Raw genomic sequence first — 6,454 nt, 5'->3', positions numbered from 1 at the left:
CATAAAGCCACTGAATAAACCTTCCTGGAGCCACTGAGCTTTCTATCCAACGTGAAACATTACATCAGGTCCTACTGATTCTGTGGGATGCTCATGCATGTTTAGAGATAGAAACGTGACCAATTTTCTATGAGAAGCTTCTAGCTTCTCAGTCATGAGACCGACTCAGCTTGCGATTGAGGTGTTTTTCCACTGACTTCTAAGCTGTAAAAAAGAGAGTATGTTCCTCAACGTTTGTAAAATAACTGCTTGCTATAAAGCAAGGATAATTTCTTACAAAATTTGTCTCCTAATTGGAGACGCTATTTAAACTTGGCCCAGGTTTGCAGATAAGCAGTTTGAGAACACAGTTGTATTACCAAGACGTAATATAAAACCCAGGCTCTTCATTTGGCTTGTCCATATGGCCAGGCAAGAAGAGAAGCTCTCTGCAAAGCTGTCAGAAGAAAGCATGTGTTACTGTGCAGAAGTTATCACTTGTAGCTCCACAGAAAGCCTGAGCCACAGTTCTTGTGCTTATGGTTTGGTTGGTTGGTTTTTATTATCTTTCCCAGTCTCTGTGCCCGTCTCCTGAACCAAATGAAACTGGCTGGGTCTGAACACAAGCTGCTTTCTGCCCATACGTTCCTGATTCCAGGACTCCCTTCGGACAAAGCAGGCACATTTTTCTGCACTCTGTTGCAATCTACTGTTTTTGTACAGGAGGTACAAGTAGAAGACAAGAAGGGAAGGGTATGAATCGTCCCCCAAGCACAGTACCTATCTGTAACCTTCCTGTGTCCTTTATTTTAAGTTCTTAGAATAGTTGCTGTCTTCGTGTACTTATTTCCATGGAGACCCAGATGTCAGAAATGTTTTAATTGCCTGGCTACAGCATGTAGTGTTGTAGAACATGGTAACTTTTTAACACCAGGTTTCCTGCCTGCATCTGATACATCTAAGGCAGGTTTGCTTGTCCTCTCAGCTGTGAAACCGTCACAGGGCGATGCAAAGGCTTCTTCTAAAATGCTGTAAAGGCAATTTATTTCCATTCTGATGAAGGTGTAGGGTCTTACAGAAAATGACCTGTGGAGGGATGAAAATAGGAGAAGGAAAAAAGAAATAAATGTGAGTTATTCGCCCCAAAATATCAAGGGGGTAGTTTTGACATGGTTAGAAATGATGTTGCTTAGGCCTCTAGTCTGCTGAGGCTTAAGGAAACTTTTACTAAAGTTATTGCCATGTTTCTGTTGGTTTTTGGCAGTTCCTGTTACATTAGTCCGTATCGTGATTGAAGGAGGTATTCTCCAGAATTAACTGATTTCTCCCACATACGGCTCAATAAAATATGACATTCTAAAGGCTGAGTTACTTGTGTGTGACTAACCAGTAGGTGCCAGGAATAGTTTCCTGGCCAAGGTGATCCAGTGCAATTCCCAGAGATCTCTTAACCAATGGCTCCAGACGGCAACAGATGGAACTGCACAGTATCCAAACACTTATTTGCTATTTCCCTCATCTCTGCCTGAGTGAAATCCAATTCCCACTTTAGGACATAGGAAGGGACTCCACTCCTCCCTCAGCTGTTGTCCCCCCCAGCTATCACACAAATTAGAGATGCAGCAGGTGGTCTGTGCGTTCAGAAAGGTGTCACTGAGGTGACAGTGAGAGCTTCTGCTGAGCTGCAGTAAGAATCAGCAATTTGGTGCCACGATACCCCCCAGCTGCATCTGCACGACGCTCATTTTGTTGAGGACAAAATATGTAGTGAAGGACTTAATGGCTTTCTCTAATTCCTGCACGTAGCTGAAGCAAGAGGCAAGTGCAGCTGGAGCTGCGTCTCACCCAGCTGCTCACATCTGCCACTCCGGGTCCTGCTGTCACCAGTGTGCTCCTGCGGGTGCTCCTTGAGGGGATCATTATGCAACAGCAACAGGATGCAAACAGTCCTTCCAACACGCCGCGTTTCCCCACTGTAGAAGAGGTGTTAGCTGTGGAGGTACGCGATGTTCTTTCTATATATATATGCAAACCTCAGATTATTATTCACATGAATATGAAAAAGATCTTCCTAGCTCCACAGTGTGCATGGTGTTGTTTCAAACGCGGCTCTTGGCAAGAAGTATTTTAGGATTGCATTTGTATCAAGACTTCTGAAGTCTTTCACAAATTCTTTCACGGCTAAATCCCAGGTTGATGGATGAGACATTTCTTTTTACCTACTGCAATTTGCTTCACTTTTTGTGATGCGTAATGAGATAAAATATTACCAGAGGAGTGTTTGATCTCATTATGCATCCCTGAATTTCTCTGAGCCTCTGTTCTCAGTTCATTACCACGATCCCGCTTTATTAATATTATTTACAGATCATCTCTGTATTAGCTCCCAAGGCAACTAAACAAAGGGTGCATTAGACATGCAGGGCTTAATTCAGCTCTGCAGAACCATCCGCTGGTTTACAGTGTCATGTGTGTGAAGCCGGGGTTTATTTTTGTCCCAATTCTGCTTTATTTGATTTTGGCCTCTAAGGATGAATAAAAAGCTTTGTCCAAAGAGACTTGGTCACTGCAAATATGTGGAAGGGCTTCGACATATCCTTTTAAATGAAAAATAACTGGCACTCTGCAGCAGCATTCAGAGAACCACAATCAAACCTGTACTCTCAGATCTCCTGTATTGCAGGAGATGCCATGCAGACCTGCTGGGAGCATCCAACCCTCAGCTATTCTGTGCTTCTGTGATTGTATTTAAATGATACTGCTGATGGTGATCTGCTACACAATATGATTAACACTTTAATGCATTGTTTGTCAAGGTCTGGACTGCATTACGTGCAGACTAAATTAATCTTGCATATCATAAAGCATCGTATTATATAATAACTAAGTGAGATAGAGATGGCAACAAGACATTAAATGTTGGTTTCTGGAAGAAATGAATGAATGGAAGTGGAAGAAAGAGACAGGCTGCAGCAGCAAGGTTTGCAGGAAGGCAAGGAGGGAATCTGTGGAATGAGAGAGAACTCAGGAGAAGGGCATGGCTGAGAGCAGTATCCAACAGAAACGGTTTGGCCCAGAGGAGGGAAGAAGAAAAGACGCAGCAAAGAAAACGGAAAAGAAACAATAGACCTTTGCAACAGGAAGGATGAAGCATCAGCACAGAAATTATGCCTGCTCTGTGCTTTACAGCCATTTGCATCTTCACGATCAAAGCTTGTAAGCATAAGTAAAGCAACCAAGTGTGGGATATATTCCCTCTTTACAAATGTCAACTTGAACATCCAGAACAACCTAATTCTAAAATCTTCCAACCTAACTTAGTCCTTGGTAAGGGCATTGGTAATCAGCATCTTCCCCCAGAAATGAGCATTTTAAACTTTAAGCCACAAAGTGGTAAAGGAAGCAGTAGAATCAGAGCAGCAAGCTTCAGTCTGACCTCACAACTAGTCTAAAGTCTTCGGTCAGAAGCTGTTTCACTCACCTCTGTGCAAAGATCTGTTTCAGCCTCTGAGCGTCAGGAGTAGGTAAGAAATCACATCGTGGCCATCGCAGCACAGAACCCCTGACAATTTAGGCTGCAAAGACATTGGGAGGTCACGATGGCTGTTCACCATACCAGCAAAGAGTAGCCTACAAAATTCTCATAGAGAAACGTTTAACTGGCCTGACATAGCTCCAGCACGAGAGCTTCCCATCTTCCTCAGGCAGTATGCTTCTTGAGCATAGTCTTTCCCAATCTCTGATGTGCATTTGTGGTGATTTTAAGACCTTTCAGTCTAGCCCTGACCCCCATGAACAAGCAGATCACTTGTCTTCATTTTCTGACACCTCATATTTGTACTCCACTCTCATGTTTCCCATCAGCCTTCTCTTTAGAGCAAGCGATCCCAACTGTTTACATCTTTCCTCTGGGTCATACTTTGGTCACTCTAGATTTTTCACATCATTCCTGAAATGTGATGGCTAAAGCTGGAGAAATCATCAGAAACCTTGCTTTTGCTGATCGAAGTGGAGGGAGGAATCATTTCATGTCTCATGCTGATGATGGTCCTGCTTATCTCTTTGTCACGCGGTTTGTTTTTTTCATGATAGCATGCCACGTCTGACTTCTGTTGGGCTGCTAAACCAATACAAACCTCAGATGTTTTCCTACAGATCTCTCTGCCTCTGTCTGCTGAGTTCCTCCTGCCTGAGGTGCAGTACTTTGCATTTATTGCTTTTGAACAGCACCCTGGTTGTCAAGAGAGTTTTGGACTAGAAAGCTGCTCTCTCATACTTGCAGTCCTCAGTGTGCAACACCTCCATGCAAAATTGCTGTGTGCATGTCAGCAGATTGCCATCAGAAACAGAAATGGGTTCAGAAACTCTCCCAAAATAGACGGTATCTTCCAGGAGTGCTGCACTTACACAAAGGGCCAAGAGCAAAGACTGCAAGTGAAATTCTTCTTACGCTCAGAGCGTAGCATAACGCTTTCATTTGTAGTGGCACTTTCTGGATGATATAACGCAGCATTAGGCTACATTTAGGTATGTGTGTCCTGTGTGAGTATCTCTTCCTTCGCAGCCTTTAAAATCTGAAATGCCCTCCCTGTGTTTCCATCCATCTATTTTGTGTCTGTTGAAGAGGATTTTTTCTCCTTTGCATGGATGTTTAAGTACCAGTCCCACAGTATGCTTTGTATGGGACACAAAGTTTCAGCCCGTATGAATACAGGATACAACATACTGTCCTTGGAGGTATTATTTTTACTTTTGAACACAGAATGAGTTTTTTGAAAATCATGAGCTTTGTTAATTTTCTTCGATTTTTATATGTGAATTAGATGTTAGAACAAGTTGGCTGTGAGGAGCCACTTTTAGCCTGAACCAGGTGTTTTACCCTGTGTGTTCCTGCAACCCTTGCTGACAGAGAAGGGCAGCAATATTAGGATGACAAGGAGCAGAGATGTGTTGTTATTGGAAAGATTTTCCAGAGGCTAAGGCTGAATTTAAGAAGAAAGGAACTTTGTAGTGGGAAAAGTGGTGCTAGCAGGTACTGTAAAAATCAGGATGTCTTGCCCACAGTGATTCTGTAATCATAGATAACAGAAAGGAGATATCCTTTGCATGTTGTGATTTTTCCAAGATTCAGACATAGGCAGATGACTATTTAAATCCTTCCCTTAAAGCAGTCTAGCCATTATTTTACGCCAATACAGTGTTTCCAATAACTTATGTAATGCTTGAGGACTTTTCATTTTTGGATGCCATTTCTGCTCACACCGATTCCTTTCCCTATTGTATGTTGCTGAAAGAAATAGTGGGCAATTACTTTCTCTCACAGTTTCAGTGAGAAGAGACAACTCTCAGAGATGAGCTGAAGGACTTTTGTTGGGGAGGCTGAATAAAAGCAGGTGGCTGGCAATTCAAAGGTAAATTGAAAAGATTTTGGGGCTGATTATATATTAAGGCCAAAGTAAAAGCCTCGAGAAAGGAGTAACTGAGTCTGATCCCCGTTGTTTTGTATTTTTTTCTTCTCTCTTCTCAACTTTTCACGCTTGGTTTCCTCTTTCTCTGCAGAGGATTAAAATGGATGGAAGATGGGAACGGATGAATTTCTCAGCACCGCCTGTCAGGAGTCCAGTAATTCCATCAGCGGCACTAAGACTTAAGCCTGCAATTACAAGAAATTTTTCAACATCTAATTTGATTTTATCATTTATAAACAGAGGGGAAAATAGGCTGTGTGCTCACACTTGGCTGTGCAGAGAACACACACAACTTTCTGTATCGTGTTCTCAGTAGGACAGAGCTGTGCACGAGCTATTATTAACTCAGCCAGCACCGCTCTCTCCTCCGGTGTAATAACCTGGTGAATCATCCGTTTGATTTTGTTACAATTCAATAATTTCATCTTCATTCATTTATTTAAGAAGAAAAATAAAGCAATTTAGCGTCGTGCAAGACAAAAAGCTTGATGAAGGCTGCCCGGCTTCAAATGAAGTTACAATAACGAGGTTACCTAACACGTTACCAGAGACACGAAGCAGTTAAAAGCGAAGCTACGAAGCAAGATTTGTGCGTTATCACTTTGGCCAGAGCCAACAGGCTGTGCTGCCACAGCAAAGGCTGTCCGTTGTTTTTGCTGTCTTCCAAAGCAATTTCATCCCCAAAGTGCAGCTTTTGGGGTCATCCTTCTTGGGCACCAGCCCACCCCACCGTGCCCACTGCCCACGTCCCTCAGTGCCACATTTCCACAGCTCTGAGCACCTCCAGGTGACTGCCCCACTCCCTGTGCAGCCGTGCAGTGCCTCAGTGCTCTTTCTGAGAAGGAATAGTTCCTATTATCCAACCCTGTCCCTTCTCTGGCACAACGTGAGGCCCCGCGTGAATTCCCAGCCCCGCGCCACCACAGCCGCGCTCTCCTCACACAGCCCCCCAACTGATGCGCATGCGCCTCTGCTGAGGGCCCCTTCCCAAAATGGCGGCGCGGGGT

Source organism: Phasianus colchicus, chromosome 10 (assembly GCF_987193195.1).
Source record: "Phasianus colchicus chromosome 10, bPhaCol1.hap1.1, whole genome shotgun sequence".
NCBI classification, from domain to species: domain Eukaryota; kingdom Metazoa; phylum Chordata; class Aves; order Galliformes; family Phasianidae; genus Phasianus; species Phasianus colchicus.
Note: the sequence above shows the minus strand (reverse complement) of the source record.